Source organism: Macaca mulatta, chromosome 1, assembly GCF_049350105.2.
Source record: "Macaca mulatta isolate MMU2019108-1 chromosome 1, T2T-MMU8v2.0, whole genome shotgun sequence".
NCBI classification, from domain to species: Eukaryota; Metazoa; Chordata; class Mammalia; order Primates; family Cercopithecidae; genus Macaca; species Macaca mulatta.
The window spans coordinates 83,813,541-83,829,877 of NC_133406.1; the positions used below are offsets into that span (position 1 = coordinate 83,813,541).

A 16,337-nucleotide genomic window follows, 5' to 3' on the forward strand; every position below is an offset into this window, starting at 1 on the left:
GGCAGTAACTAAAGAAGAAAGTGGGAACTCAAGAAGCCTTTTTTTTTCCTTTCCAACTTTTAGGTTCACGGGTGCATGCATAGGCTTGTTACACAGGTAAGTTTCATGTCTCAGGGGTTTAATGTACAGACAAGTTTGTCACCCAGGTAATCAGCATAATACCTGATAGGTAGTTTTTCTTTTTCTCTTTCTTTTCCTTTCTTTTTTTTTCTTTTTCTTTTTCTTTTTTTTTTTTAAATCCAGGGACTCACTCTGTTACCCAGACTGGGGTGTAGTGGTATGATCACTGCTCACTGCAGCCTCGACCTCATGGGTTCAAGGGTTCCTCTTGCTTCAGCCTCTTGAGTAGCTGGGGCTACAGGCATGCGCCACGGCACTCAGCTAATTTTTAAAATTTTTTCATAGAGACAAGGTCTCACCATGTTGCCCAGGGTGGTCTCAAACTCTAGGCTCAAGCAACCCTTCCCACCTCAGCCTCTTAAAGTGCTAGGATTATAGGCATGAGTCACTGTGCCCAGCTCTGATAGGTAGTTTTTTAATACTCACCTTCTTCCCACCCTCCAGCCTCAAGTAGTTTCTGGCATCTATTTTTCCCTTCTTTGTGTCCATGTGTACTCAGTTTTTAGCTCCCACTTAAAAGTGAGAACATGCGTATTTGGTTTTCTGTTTCTTTGTTAATTTACTTAGAACAATGGCCTCCAACTCCATCCATGTTGCCACAAAGGACAGGGCTTTGTTTTTTTTTATGGTTGTCTAGTATTCCATGGTATATATGTACCACATCTTCTTTATCCAGTGCACTGTTGATGGGTGGCATCTAGGCTGATTCCATGTCTTTGCTATTATGAATAGTACTGTGATTAACATATGCATGCATGTATCTTTATGGTAGAGTGATTTATATTCCTTTGTGTATATACCTATACCTGGTAATGGGATCACTGGGCTGAATGGTAGTTCTATTTTAAGTCTTTGAGAAATTTCTAGACTGCTTTCCATAATAGCTGAACTAATTTACATCCCACCTGCAGTGTATAAGTGTTCCCTTTCCTTTGAAATCTCTACAGCATTTGTTACCTTTTGACTTAATTATTTTATTCACTGGATGTGGCAACAATAGGATGACTTTTTTTTTTTTTTTTTTTTTTGAGACAGGGTTTCCCTCTCTTCCCCAGGCTGGAGTGCAGTGGCACGATCTTGGCTCACTGCAGCCTCGACCTTCTGAATTCAAGCGATCCTCTTGCCTCAGCCCACCAAGTAACTGGGATTACAGGTACGCACCACCATGACTGACTAATTTTTTAATTTTTCTAGAGAATGGGGTTTGCTGGTCTCAAACTCCTGAGTCCAAGCAATCTGCCCTCCTTGGCCTCCCAAAATTCTGGGGTTACAGGTGTGAGCCACTGCACCCCACCTGACTTTTTAATCATAGCTATTCTGACTGGTATAGGATGGTCACTCATTGTGGTTTTGATATGCATTTCCCTAATGATTAGTGATAGCAAGCATTTTTTCTTTTTCTTTTTTTTTTTTTTTTGAGACGGAGTCTCATTCTGTCGCCCAGGCTGGAGTGCAGTGGCCGTATCTCAGCTCACTGCAAGCTCCGCCTCCCAGCTTTACGCCATTCTCCTGCCTCAGCCTCCCGAGTAACTGGGACTACAGGCGCCCACCACCACGCCCGGCTAGTTTTTTGTATTTTTTTAGTAGAGACGGGGTTTCACCGTGTTAGCCAGGATGGTCTTGATCTCCTGACCTCGTGATCCACCCATCTCGGCCTCCCAAAGTGCTGGGATTACAGGCTTGAGCCACCGCACCCGGCCACATTTTTTCATATGCTTGTTGACTGCATGTATGTCTTCTTTTGAGAAGTGTTCTGTTCATGTTCTTTGCCCATTTTTTCTTTTCTACTTTTTTCCATTTTCTTCCTCCAGTGTCATTTGCCCACTTTTCTTTCTTGAGTCTCGCTCTATCACCAGACTGGAGTGCAGTGGCACCATCTCAGCTCACTGCAACCTCCGCCTCCTGGGTTCAGGTGATTCTCCTGCCTCAGCCTCCTGAGTAGCTGGGACTACAGGCATGTGCCATCATGCCCAGCTAATTTTTGTATTTTTAGTAGAGACAGGGTTTCACCAGGTTGGCCAGGATGGTTGTGATATCTTGACCTCATGATCTACCCACCTCAGCCTCCCAAAGTACTTGGATTATAGGTATGAGCTACTGCACCTAGCCCATTTGCCCATTTTTAATTGGGTTGTTTTTTGCTTGTTGATTTGTTAGACCTACAAAGAAACAAGAATATGTAAGTGATGATCAAGAGAAAAATCAGACTACAGAGGATCCAGATATTTGAATTAGCACGCAAGAATATTAAAATAAACATGATAGCCGGGTGCAGTGGCTCACGCCTGTAATCCCTGCACTTTGAGAGGCCAAGACAGGCAGGTCACTTGAGCTCAGGAGTTTGAGATCAGCCTGGCCAACATGGTGAAACTCCTTCTCTGCAAAAAATACAAATATTAGCTGGGCGTGGTGGTGCACAACTGTAGTCCCAGCTACTCAGGAGGCTGAGGTGGGAGAATCACTTGAGTCCAGGGAGGTGATGCCTGTGGTAAGTCGTGATTGCATCACTGCGTTCCAGCCTGGGTGATAGAGTGAGACCCTGTCTCAAATAAATAAATAAATTGGTAAATAAATAAGATGGCCAAGCATGGTGACTCATGCTTGTAATCCCAGCAATTTGGGAGCCCAAAGTGGGTTGATCACTTGAGCTCTGGGTTCCAGACCAGCCTGGGCAACATGGTGAAACCCGTCTCTACAAAAAATACAAAAATTAGCTGAGCATGGTGCAATGTGCCTGTAGTCCCAGCTACGTGGGAGGCTGAGGTGGGAGGATCACTGGGAGGATCACTTGAGTTTGGAAGGTTGAGGCCACAGTGAGTTATCTCACCACTACATTCTGTCCTGGGAAGACCCTGTCTCTAAATAAGTAAGATTAGTATGCTTAAGAAAATAGAATGAAAGATAGATTAAAGCAGAGAGAATTACACGAGAGATTTGAAATCTACAAGAAGGCCAGGTGCAGTGGCTTACGCCTGTCATCCTAGCACTTTGGGAGGTCGAGGTGGGTGGATCACTTAAGGTCAGGAGTTCAAGACCAGCCTGGCCAACATGGTGAAACTCTGTCTCTACCAAAAAATAGAAATAAAAATTAGCTGGGCATGGTGGCGTGCGCCTGTAATCCCAGCTACTTGGGAGGCTGAGGCATGAAAATTGCCTAAACCCGGGAGGTGGAGGTTGCAGTGAACTGAGATTGTGCCACTGCACTCCAGCCTGGGTGACAGAGTGAGACCTTGTCTTAAAAAAAGAAAAAAAAAGAAATCTATAAAAAAGAATCAGATGAATATTCCAGAACTGAAATACTTATCATCTGATGTTAAGAACTCAGATTCTTAGGTAGATTTCACAACAGAATACAGGATTTTTGACCTGGAATATGAATCTATGGAAAATACCCCAAGTAAAACACAACGAGAATAAAGAATGGGAAAAAAAATCAGGTAAGAGAATGTATGAAAGTGGAGTCACAGAAGGATAGGAGAGTGATAATGGAGCAGGAAAAAAATATTTGAAGACATAATGTCCAGGAATTTTCCAAAACTGATGGAAGATATGCACCCTATTACTTCAAAAAGCTCAACAAACCACCAGCTGGATAAATGTGAAGAAAAACACAGCTGAGGACACCACAGTCAAACTGAGGAAAACCAAAACCAAAGAGAAAATGTTAAAAGCAGCTTAAGAACAAAAGAGACATTTACCTACCAAGGAACAATAATATGACTTATGGCTGACTTCTAAATAGACATAATGGAATGCAGAAGACAATGGAATAACATCTCTTTGAGCACTTTAAAGACATCTGCCAACGGAGAATTCTATAGGCCTCAATATTTTCCTTTCAAACTGAAGGTTTATTAAAGACTGGGGGCAAAAAAAAAAAAGAAAGAAAATGAGGAATTGTGTTGCAAGCAGGTTCATACCTTTTACGAAAGAGAGTATTTCAGGCAGAGGAAAAACGATACCAGGCCGGGCGCGGTGGCTCAAGCCTGTAATCCCAGCACTTTGGGAGGCCGAGACAGGCGGATCACGAGGTCAGCAGATCCAGACCATCCTGGCTAACCCGGTGAAACCCCGTCTCTACTAAAAAATACAAAACCTAGCCAGGCAAGGTGGCGGGCGCCTGTAGTCCCAGCTACTCGGGAGGCTGAGGCAGGAGAATGGCATAAACCCGGGAGGCGGAGCTTGCAGTGAGCTGAGATCCGGCCACTGCATTCCAGCCTGGGCGACAGAGCGAGACTCCGTCTCAAAAAAAAAAAAATGATACCAGAGAGACATAGAAACAAAAAAACACACATACACACAGAAAGGTAAATATGTGGATAAGCCAATAATTGCAATGACATAAGGAGTTTAAAATATTTGTAGAATTAAAATGCACGACAGCAATAACAGAAAAAGTGGGAGGCAATAAATGTACTTAAAACATGTCCTGGCCGGGCGCGGTGGCTCAAGCCTGTAATCCCAGCACTTTGGGAGGCCGAGACGGGCGGATCACTAGGTCAGGAGATCGAGACCATCCTGGCGAACACGGTGAAACCCCGTCTCTACTAAAAAATACAAAAAACTAGCGGCGGGCGCCTGTAGTCCCAGCTACTCGGGAGGCTGAGGCAGGAGAATGGCGTAAACCCGGGGGGCGGAGCTTGCAGTGAGCTGAGATCCGGCCACTGCACTCTAGCCCGGGCGACAGAGCCAGACTCCGTCTCAAAAAAAAAAAAAAAAAAAAAAAAAAAAAAAAAAAAAATGTCCTGCAGCACTGGAGCTGTAGTTAAAGCAATACTCTGTGTTCCACCATAGTAAGTCAAGTATCTATATTACATAACCCTTAGGCTAATAACTAACAGAACAGAAAAAGAATGTAAAACTAACAAAAGAAGGAAATGTGTTTGATTAATCCAAAAGAAGACAAGAAAGGAGGAGGAAACGACATTTAAAAGATGGACCAAATCCCAGCACTTTGGGAGGCTGAGGCAGGCGGATCACGAGGTCAAGATATTGAGAACATCCTGGCCAACATGGTGAAACCCCGTCTCTACCAAAAATACAAAAATTAGCTGGGTGTGGTGGCACACATCTGTAGTCCCAGCTACTCGGGAGGCTAAGTCAGGAGAATCTCTTGAACCTGGGAGGCGGAGGTTGCAGTGAGCCGAGATTGCACCACTGCAGTCCAGCCTGGCAACAGAGTGAGACTCCGTCTTAAAAAAAAAAAAAAAAAAAAAAAAGGTACAATAAATATAAATCTAATTATATGATAATTAAATGCAAAATGTAAATATATTAAATATTCCAAGTAGGATTCTAAGACTATTTTTAAAAATCAGCAAACAATGCTACATAAAATAGGCACACTTTAAATAAAATGACAAGAGGAGGCGGGGCGCAGTGGCTCACACCTGTAATCCCAGCACTTTGGGAGGTGGAGTTGGATGGATCACTTGAGTTCAGAAGTTCCTGACCGACAAGAGTGAAACTTCTCAAAAAAAAAAAAAAAAAAAAAAGAATGTTCCACATTCTGGGTTTGTTGGCTGTTTCCAGATTAGATCAGGTTATGCATTTTTGGCAGAAACACTCAAGACCAGCCTGGGCAACATAGCAAAACCCCACCTCTCCAAAAAATACAAAATTGGCTGAGCATGGTGGCGTACTCCTGTAATCCAAGCTACTTGGGAGGCTGAGGTGAGAGCATCACCTGAAACCAGGAGGTCGGGGCTGCACTGAGCCGTGATCAGGCCACGGCACTCCAGCCTCGGAAACACAGCAAGACCCTGTCTCAAAAATATATATATAAATAAAATACATAAAAGAACAAAGAAAGAATGGAAGAAAAAGAAAAATACACCTTAATATTACTACCTTCCCTGAAAACATGACTGGGCACAGTGGCTCATGCCTGTAGTCCCAGCACTTTGGGAGGCGGAGTCAGGCCTATCACTTGAGCTCAGGAGTTCCAGACCCATCTGGGCAACAGGATGAAACCCCGCCTCTATAAAAAAAAAAATACAAAAATTAGGCCGGGCATGGTGGCTCACGCCTGTAATTACAGCACTTTGGGAGGCCGAGGCGGGCTGATCATGAGGTCAGGAGATCGAGGCCATCCTGGCTAACAACAGTGAAACTCCGTCTCTACTAAAAATACAAAAAATTAGCCAGGTGTGGTGGCGGGCGCCTGTAGTCCCAGCTACTCAGGAGGCTGATGCAAGAGAATGGCGTGAACCCGGGAGGTGAAGCTTGCACTGAGCAAGATCGTGCCACTGTAGTACAGCCTGGGTGACAGAGAGACTCTGCCTAAAAAAAAAAAAAAAAAAAAAAAGCTGGCTGTGGTGTGGGCCTGTAGTTCCAGCTACTTGGGAGGCTCAGGTGGGATCCCAGATCTCCTGAGCCCAGGAGGTAGAGGCTGCAGTGATCCCTGATCAGGCCACTGCACTCCAGCCTGAGGGACAGAGTGAGGCCCCATCTCAAAAATAAAAACAACAAACAAACATAAAAGTATACTTTAAGGGAAGAAACGTAACAGGAGGTAAAGAGGCTATTTCATAATGCTAAAGGAAGCAATCAAAAAGGAAGACATCACAATGCTAAATCTGTATGCACCTAACAGCACAGGTTCAAAATATACAGAGCAGAGAAAACTAAAAAGAGAAGTTGACAAATTCACAATCATTGTAGGAGACTTTAAAATATATATTTCATATCAGCTGAGAGAAAAAACAAGAAGTAAAGATATAGATTTGAACAATGCAATTAACAAACTGCATCAACTAACATATATAGAGCTCTGAACTCAACAACTGAATTCATTCTTTTCAAATTCACAAGGAAAATTTTTACCAAAGTTGTTTATATGCAGAGCTATATAGAAAGCCTAACAAATGTTCTTAACTGCAATTACATAGAGTATGTTCTTCAATCACAATGGAATTAAACTAAAATTAATAGAAATATATAACTAGAAACATCAGCTTCCTGAACATAAAACAACTAAAAATAATTCATAGTCAAATAAAACAATAAAATACAGATTTTTTGAGCCCAGGAGTTCGAGTCCACCCTAGGCAATATACTCTAAAAGGAAACCCAAACAAAAAATTTTAAAAAGAAATATCACATAACCATTAAAAAGAATGAGGCAGGGCTGGGCATGGTGGCTCATGCCTGTAATCCCAGCACTTGTAGAGGGCGAGGCAGGCAGATTGCTTGAGCCCAGGAGTTCCAGAACAGCTTGGGGCAACATGGCGGAACCCATCTCTACAAAAAATACAAAAATTAGCCAGGCGTGCTGCTGCGCGCCTGCAGTCCCAGCTGCTCAAGAGGCTGAGGTGAGAGGATCGCCTGAACCCGGGGAGGCTGAGGCTGCAGTGAGCTGTGACCGCGTCACTGCACTCCAGCCTGTGTGACAGAGTAAGACCCCGTCTCAAAAAAAAAAAAAAAAAAAAAAAACAAGAGCCGGGCGCAGTGGCGCACACCTGTAATCGCAGCACTTTGGAAGGCCGAGGGGGGCAAATGACAAGGTCAAGAGATTGAGACCATCCTGGCTAATACAGTGAAACCCCGTCTCTACTAAAAATACAAAAAATTAGCTGGGCATGTTGGCACGCGCCTGTAATCCCAGTTACTCGGGAGGCTGAGGCTGGAGAATCGCTTGAACTCGGGAGAGGGATATTGCGGTGAGCCGAAATCGCGCCATTGCACTCCAGCTTGGGCAACAAGAGCGAAACTCAGTCTCAAAAAATAAAAGAAAAGAGACCGATCCAATTTGTTAAATGTGTGTATGTTTTTTTTTTTTTGTTTTTTTTTTTTTTTTGAGACGGAGTTGCTCTGTTGCCCAGGCTGGAGTGCTGTGGCACAATCTTGGATCACTGCAACCTCTGCCTCCCGGGTTCAAGAGATTCTCGTGCCTCAGCCTCCCGAGTGCTGGGACCACAGGTGTGCGCCACCACGCCTGGCTAATTTTTGTTATGTTTAGTAGAGACAGGGTTTCGCCATGTTGGCCAGGCTGGTCTTGAACTCCTGATCTCAGGTGATCCGACCGCCTCGTCCCCCCAAAGTGCTGGGATTACAGGCGTGAGCCACCATGCCCGGCCAGTTTCAAACATTTTCAAGGTCTATATACTGTATATGAATTAGTGAAATAAACATTGCACATCAAACCTGTGATTTCGTATAGCACCTCTAAGTTTAAATTTGAGTCAATTAAAACATTGTAATAATAAGTGTTCAGTTTTACAATTAGGGCTGGCAAGGCAAAAATAAGGAAAGTGGTAGGAGGTCCGGGGATTATATGAGAGAACGCATGACAAATGCTTAGCACAGAGCGGGGCACACACAGTGAGGGCTCAATTCACGGTGGATTTTATTGGGTCATCATCATCACATTTGGAGCTGAAATAAAACAGTTCCGATTCCAAGTGAAGGGAAGGTAGAGTGGAGCGGGTGGGGAGGGCTAGCTTGGATTTCTGCTAAGATGTCACAGACTCGGATACCCTCAAGGCATGCCATGCCCGGGCTTAGCCGGGTGAGGGGCCTGTGAAGCCTGATGGCGTGTAAGAGAGCTCGGTAGCCTCACTGTCAGCGCAGCCGAGGCCACCACGCTAGCTCCAGACTGGTCAGCAGATGGCCGCGCACCAGGCCCTTCCTGCGGCCCGGGCGACTCGGCTGTCAGTGGCGGAAGCAGCCGGCCCCGGACGGACTCCTAAGGAGCGCTGCCCGCAGTCTTGGGAAACCGGGCGTGGGGCCAGCTGCTCCTTCCAACCCCTCCTCTGGGGCAGCATGAGAGAGGGTCGCTGTCAGGGCCTCGAGGACTGAGGGTTCAGGGTGTCCGCCGCTCGTCCCATCCCTTCTCCCCCCCAGGTCGTGGAGGCCGGCCCCCAGCATCTCTCCAGCGGTCCCCACTGTCGTGGCTCCGGGGCGGGCTTCTCCCCACTCAGGCACTTCTGAAATCGCCGCCTCTCCCGGGCTCTCTTCCTCCGGCTCACCCTCCCCAGCCCCAGGTGCCAGAGAGACCTTTCCCCCAAACGCGAAACTGATCCTTCCAGACGCCTCCGGTTCGCCCAACTGCACTTCAAGCCTCGGTCGTTGTCACGTGACACGGCCTCCGCGCCAGGCCACGCCCCCGAAGCCCACCACGCCCACCGGGTCCGCCCCCACGCGCCCGCCTGCCCAGGGGGTTCCCGCCACCCGCCCTTCCCCGGGTTTCCCCACCTTACGGCCCCCTCTCCGCCAGCCCTGGCTGCTGGGTCACCCCCACGACCTGGGACTCCCCCGCCGTTCCCACCCGGGCCGCCTGTAGTGAGGTCCGCTCCTGAGGCCTCAGCCTCCCGGGGGCAGGGCCCACTCCCGCCGTCGCCTCAGCTCCTTCCCGTCCCGGGGCCTGGGGGGCACCGTCCCACGGGTGAGGGCAGCCTCCTGCGCCCGGCCCAGCCACGTGAACGCCTGGAGCCCGCGAGCTGCAGCTGCGGCCTTGAAGGTGCAGCACATCCTGCCGAGTGGGTGAAGCGTGGCACTTTGGAAAACAAAGCGGGTTAGTGCTCAGCTGCCTCCGAGCTGACTGTTGGAGATGTCATGTTATGAACGGAGAGCCCGCGAGCTGGAAAAAAACAGAGCCAGTCCTGCCCGCGCCTCGTGGGACTCAGTAATTCCCGGCTCCGCAGCGCGCAAGCCTGTGCCCCGCAGCTCCATCCCCTCTGCCCAGCGAAAGTGGTCTCTGGGGCCGGGCGTGTTGGCTCACGCTTGTAATCCAGCACTTTGGGAGGCCAAGGCGGGCGGTTCGCTTGAGGCCAGGAGTTCGAGACCAGCCTGGCCAACATGGTGAAACCCCATCTCCACTAAAAATACAAAATTAGCAGACGTGGTGGCGCACACCTGTAACCCCAGCTACTTGGGAGGCTGAGGTAGGAGAATCACTTGAACCCGGGAGGTGGAGGTTGCAGTAAGCCGAGATCACACCGCTGCACTCCAGCCTGGGCCACAGAGCGAGACTCTGTGTCAAGAAAGAAAGAGAGAGAGAGAGAGAGAGGGAGGGAGGGAGGGAGAGGGAGAGAGAAAAGAAAAAGAGAAAAAAGTGAGATCGGGCGCAGTGAGAGAGAGAGAGAGAAAGAGAAAAAAAGAAAAGAAAAAGAAGAGAAAAAAGTGAGATCGGGCGCAGTGGTTCATGCCTGTAATTCCAGCACTTTGGGAGGCTGAAGCAGGTGGATCATGAGGTCAGAAGTTAAAGACCAGCCTGGTCAAGAGGGTGAAACCTCGTCTCTACTAAAAATACAAAAATTAGCTGGGCTTGGTGGCAGGCGCCTATAATCCCAGCTACTTGGGAGGCTGAGGGAAGAGAATTACTTGAACCCGAGAGGCAGAGGTTGCGGTGAGCCGAGATCACACCACTGCGCTCCAGCCTGGGCGACAAAGCGAGACCCTGTCTTAAATAAAACAAAATAAAATAAAATAAAAATCAGCCAGGCGTGGTGGTGTGTGTCTGTAGTCCTAACTGCTTGGGTGGCTGAGCTGGGAGGATCACTTGCTCAAGAGTTTGAGGCTACAGTGAGCTGAGATCACACCACTGCACTCCAACCTGGGTGACAGAGCGAGATCCTGCCTTAAAAACAAACAAACAAGGGCTGGGCACGGTGGCTCACCCCTGTAATCCAAGCACTTTTGGAGGCCAAGGTGGGCGGATCACCTGAGGTCAGGAGTTCGAGACCAGCCTGGCTAATATGGGAAAACCCCTCTCTACTAAAAATGCAAAATTTAGCAAGGTGTGGTGGCAGGTGCCTGTAATCTTAGCTACTTGGCAGGCTGAGGCAGGAGAATTGCTTGAACTGGGGAGGCAGAGGTTGCAGTGAGCTGAGATCTCATCATTGCACCCCAGTCTGGGCAACAAGAGTGAAAATCCATCTCAGACAAAAAAAAAGAAGAAGGAAGGAAGAAGGAAGGAAGGAAGGAAAGAAGGAAGGAAGGAAGGAAAGAAAGAAAAGAAGAAGAAAAACAATAACAAAAAAAAACAGTTTGTTCCATGGGCAGTAGGCCATTGTTGCTCATCTTTTGATCAGAAGCAGTACTGAGTGGAGCGTTAAGGATGGTGAGGAAGGCCCTCTGTAAATCCATGCATGGTGGTGCTGGCAGAAACAAGATGAACAGGGAAAGCAAATCCAGAATATGTGTATAATGTCCTTTCCATGATGGAAAAAGTCCAGTGTAATCAATTTGCCGCTAGATGGCTGGCTGGGTCCCACAAGGAGCCACAGTGGGCTCAGTGTTGGTCTCTGCTGTTGGCAGATTAGGCAGTTAGTAGATGGCTTACTCAGCCTTGGTGAAGGGAAGTTCATGTTGTTGAGCTCGTGCATAGCCTCCAATCTTGCCACACAGCCACTTTGTTACATAGGTTCATTGGGCAAGCAATGGTAGCTGGAAAAAGAGACAGCCTAACCTCCAGAGAATATGCTTTGTTCCCCTGATAGTCAAGACCCTCCTTTGCAGTGATACCCTTTGGTGTGCATTCACATGGGACCCAAATATCTTTATATTCTGGGCCTGTTTGGAGAGATCTGTCCACATACTTCTTCCCCAGACCTCCTTGTCATCTTCCATGTTCTTGCCAGTGAATCTAAGTAGATCCCTCCATCTGGCTGTCTCTCCGTCCAGGCAAAGTAGACAAACAAATGTGCCTCTTGAAGTTCTGCCCCCCAGGAAGATTTTCTTTCACCACTTGTCCTTCAGGGCCACCCTGGAGGGGGGCTGGAGGGCTCCAGCTGTCCACTCTCTGTTGTACAGGAACCATCTATAAACCAAGCCTGGATTTTTTTCCTCCTCTGTCAACTGACACAACTGACACAGGAACTTTTTTTTTTTCTTTTGAGACAGTCTTGCTCTGTCGCCCAGGCTGCAGTGCAGTGGCGTGATCTCGGGCTCACTGCAACCTTAGCCTCCTGAGTTCAAGTGATTCTCATGCCTCAGCCTCCCGAGTAATCCCGAGCTGGGATTACAGGCCACACTGGGCTAATTTTTGTATTTTTAGTAGAGACGGGGTTTCACCATGTTGCCCAGGCTGATCTCAAACTCCTCATCTCAGGTGATCCACCCGCTTCGGCCTCCCAAAGTGCTGGGATTACAGGGGTGAACCACAGTGCCTGGCCGACACAAGGAACTTTCTATGAGGTCCCAGGAATGAAGGAAAACAGGCAACATGGCAAGAATCACTGTCGAAGGAGTCTGCGCCACCTGCTCGCACAGCTCACTTGTGCCGTCTGAGCCTGCTCGAGCCCAGTGTACATATGCAGTCTCCACGTGATTAGAGATTGCTGCTGCACGGGCCCAGTCCCGTGGCGGGGTAAGTAAGACAACATGCGGTGTGCATGCGGCCACTTCACGACCCATAACTAGGTGTTCTGTTTCTACCAGGGACCAGCAGCAAGCCAGAAGAACAGGTATCTGTGGAACAGGCTGTGCATCCGTTCCCAAACCCTAGAGGCCTGTGCTGTGATTCTCTTACTGGTGCTTCCCAGGGCCTCCATATAGCATCCTCATTGCCACAGACACTCGGATATTGTTGGGTCTGTGGATCATAAGGGCCAAGAGAAAGAGCAGCTTGCACTGCACCCTGAACTTGCTGCAGAGCCTTCTCTAGTCCTCACTCAGATTTATTTACTCAAGGTACTTCTTTAAATCGACTCACTATTTTTTACCTAAATAAATTCAGCCTCATCCTAAGCAGTGGTATCTCTCTCTGGTGAGGTGGTTATATATTTTCTTACATAGGTGATAAGTAAAATAAATACTTAAGATTTAAAATTGGGCGGGTGCAGTAGCTCATGCCTGTAATCCCAACACTTTGGGAGGCCAAGGTGGGTGCCTGTAGTCCCAGCTACTCAGGAGGCTGAAGCAGGAGAATCACTTGAACCCGAGAGGCGGAGGTTGCAGTGAGCCCGAGATTGTGCCATTGCACTCCAGCCTGGGCGACAGAGCAAGACTCTGTCTCAAAACAATAAAATGAAATGAAATATAATAAAATAAATAAAAGGCAATAAGCTAGGCACTGTAGCTCACGGCTGTAATCCCAACACTCTGGGAAATTAAGGCAGGCAGATCTCTTGAGTTCGAGACCGGTCTGGCCAACATGGTGAAACCCTGCCTCTACTAAAAATATGAAATTAGCTGGGTGTGGTGATGTGCGCCTGTGATCCCAGCAACTGGAGAGGCTGAGGCAGAGAATCCCTGAGCCTGGGAGACCGAGGTTGCAATGAGCTGAGATTGTGCCGCTGCACTCCAGTCTGGGCAACAGAGTGAGACTCCATCTCAAAAAATAAATAAAAAGATAATAAAAATAAGGCCGGGCGTGGTGGCTCACGCCTGTAATCCCAGCACTTTGGGAGGCCGAGGCGGGTGGATCACAAGGTCAGGAGATCGAGACCACGGTGAAACCCCGTCTCTACTAAAAATACAAAAAATGAGCCGGGCGCGGTGGCGGGCGCCTGTAGTCCCAGCTACTCGGGAGGCTGGGGAAGGAGAATGGCGTGAACCCAGGAGGCGGAGCTTGCAGTGAGCCAGGATCGTGCCACTGCACTCCAGCTTGGGCGACAGAGCAAGACTCCGTCTCAAAAAAAAAAAAAAAAAAAGATAATAAAAATAAAAGGCAAAGGCCGGGCGCGGTGGCTCAAGCCTGTAATCCCAGCACTTTGGGAGGCTGAGATGGGTGGGTCACGAGGTCAGGAGATCGAGACCATCCTGGCTAACACGGTGAAACCCCGTCTCTACTAAAAGAAAAAAATACAAAAAACTAGCCGGGCGTGGTGGTGGGCGCCTGTAGTCCCAGCTACTTGGGAGGCTGAGGCAGGAGAATGGCGTGAACCCGGGAGGCGGAGCTTGCAGTGAGCTGAGATCCGGCCACTGCACTCCAGCCTGGGCGACAGAGCGAGACTCCGTCTCAAAAAACAAACAAAAATAAATAAATAAATAAATAAAAGGCAATAAGTGTCTGCTTATAATTGCTCTCAGGAGGCTTGCTCTTAGAACCCATGCCCCAGGCTATGGGAAAGCCACACATCCATACAGAAAGGCCATATGTAGGTGTTTTAGCCACAAGACCAACTAAAGTCCCAGCCAACCACCCGCAATAACCAGACAGGTCACTGAGAGAGCCCTCAGATGATCTCAGCACCCAGGCTTTGAGATGCTTGAGCTGATACTGAGTAGGGCAGAAATAAACTGTCTCCACCAAATGCTACAAAAATAGTAGATCTGTTAGCATAATATACGTGGTCAATATTTTTTTCTTTTTTAATTTTTTAAAATCACAACCCAGCTCACCTATGCTGTCAATATTTAACACTATCATTTTTGAGATGTTTTATTATGTAGCAATAGATCACTGGTACAGGAGCCCTCTTCTCTCCCTGAACTCTCTCTTCTTGGTCTTACTGCTTATCCCCACTTCCCAGAAGCACTCAGCATAATCTCTTCAATGACACCAGCTCTGAGAAAACTAAAGCCAAAACATAAAATGTAGTCGGCTGCTAGTTATGCCTCAAAATATCTTCTCCCCTCCTTCCTAATAATTGAGGGGTTTTTTTGTTTGTTTGTTTTTTGAGACGGAGACGCACTCTGTCACCCAGGCTGGAGTGCAGTGGCGCAATCTCAGCTCACTGCAACTTCCGCCTCCCGGGTTCAAGCGATTCAAGAGATTCTCCTGCCTTAGCCTCCTGAGTAGCTGGGACTACAGGTGCCCGCCACCATGCCCAACTAATTTTTGTATTTTTTGTATTTTTAGTAGAGATGGGGTTTCACCATGTTGGTCAGGTTGGTCTGGAACTCTTGACCTCATGATCTACCCGCCTTGGCCTCCCAAAATGCTGGATTACAAGCGTGAGCCACCACGCCTGGCCACATACTTGACTTTTAAATAAGCACACATTACTCTAGAGAGAGAACACATTTCTAGCTAGATGCATCTATATGATGCATCCATATGATGTAATTCCAGACAATGGAATGTGAGTGCGAGTGATGTGTGTCATTTCCAAGCCTTGGCCATAAAACATGAAGCATATGCTTTTCTAAATTCTTTACCTTTTCCATAGGCTGGAACACAAAGGGGATGTGTTCCGGCTGCAACCATGCAGATGAAGACAATACCCTAGAAGACGGAGGAACAACAGACAAGAAAGAAACCTGGTTTCCTGAATAACAACGTGGAGCCGAGCAGCTTTCTTATTTCAAACCACTGCTGCCCACCTCCAGATTGGTTCATGAGAGAGAAATAAGCTTCTATCCTTTTTGCATGACTGCATTTTGGGGGTCTGTGTTATAGCAGCTTAATCTCTATCTGAATGATATTGGATTTAAGTGCCTGAAGCCCTATGACTTAACCTTTCCTGAGGCAAAGGCACAGAAGAGCCTATTTTCTTAAAATGGGAAAATGAAGACATAGGAAGGGAAAACGCAACAAATGGTCAGGAAATTATGCTGCTATAAGCTCTTCTCTAATGAGTGTCTAGTCCTAGTGAGGGGGCTGTGGGAATTCAAAGACAGAGAAACTACCTTCAGATAGAGCTAGTAGGGAAGACCCCTGCAGACAGTGACATTCAATTGAAGGTAGAATTTGGATAGATGGACGTGGGGAGGGCAATTCAAACAAACGGGACTTGAGCAAAAGGGTGGAGGTAGAAAGGTACCAAATCTTTTGGGAGATGCAGAAGTCATATCACACAGTTTAAAGCCAGAGTTAAATATAAACCAATACTTAGAAGCTTAAATTCAACATGGCAAATTCACAGGTTTAGTTTCCTGAAAGATTTTTCATGTTTTTATTAGAGAACTGTCTGCAAACAAATCTTTACTTTATGAGAAGTTTAAACATAATCAAATCTAGTATATTCCATGAATATTTTATTGCTTTATTAAGTCCTTCAAACAACACATTTATTTATTTATTTATTTATTTATTTATTTATTTATTTATTATTTTTGAGACAGTCTCACTGTGTTGCCCAGGCTGGATTGCAGTGGCACGATCTCAGCTCACTGCATCCTCCGCCTCCCAGGTTCAAGCGATTCTCCTGCTTCAGCCTCCTAAGTAGCTGGGATTACAGGAGTCCACCACCACACCCAGCTAATTTTCAAACAACACAGTTTTTAGAGGTATAATTAACCTCTTTAGAATATTACCTCACAACAGAATAAACAAATCAAAAACTTCAGATATTCTTTCTAAAGACCGCCTTAGTCAGTAATATCTATAA

At 47.0% G+C, this 16,337-nt stretch overlaps 1 long non-coding RNA gene across 1 annotated transcript; it reads left to right on the forward strand.

Annotated features, from left to right (window-relative positions):
• Positions 1-9,135: 9,135 nt before the first annotated feature.
• Positions 9,136-15,976, forward strand: LOC114677825 (uncharacterized). The gene is made up of 4 exons (XR_003729269.2): positions 9,136-9,634; positions 12,173-12,430; positions 15,177-15,340; positions 15,912-15,976. It is a non-coding gene; the product is annotated as an uncharacterized LOC114677825 (long non-coding RNA).
• The last annotated feature ends 361 nt before the right edge of the window (positions 15,977-16,337 follow it).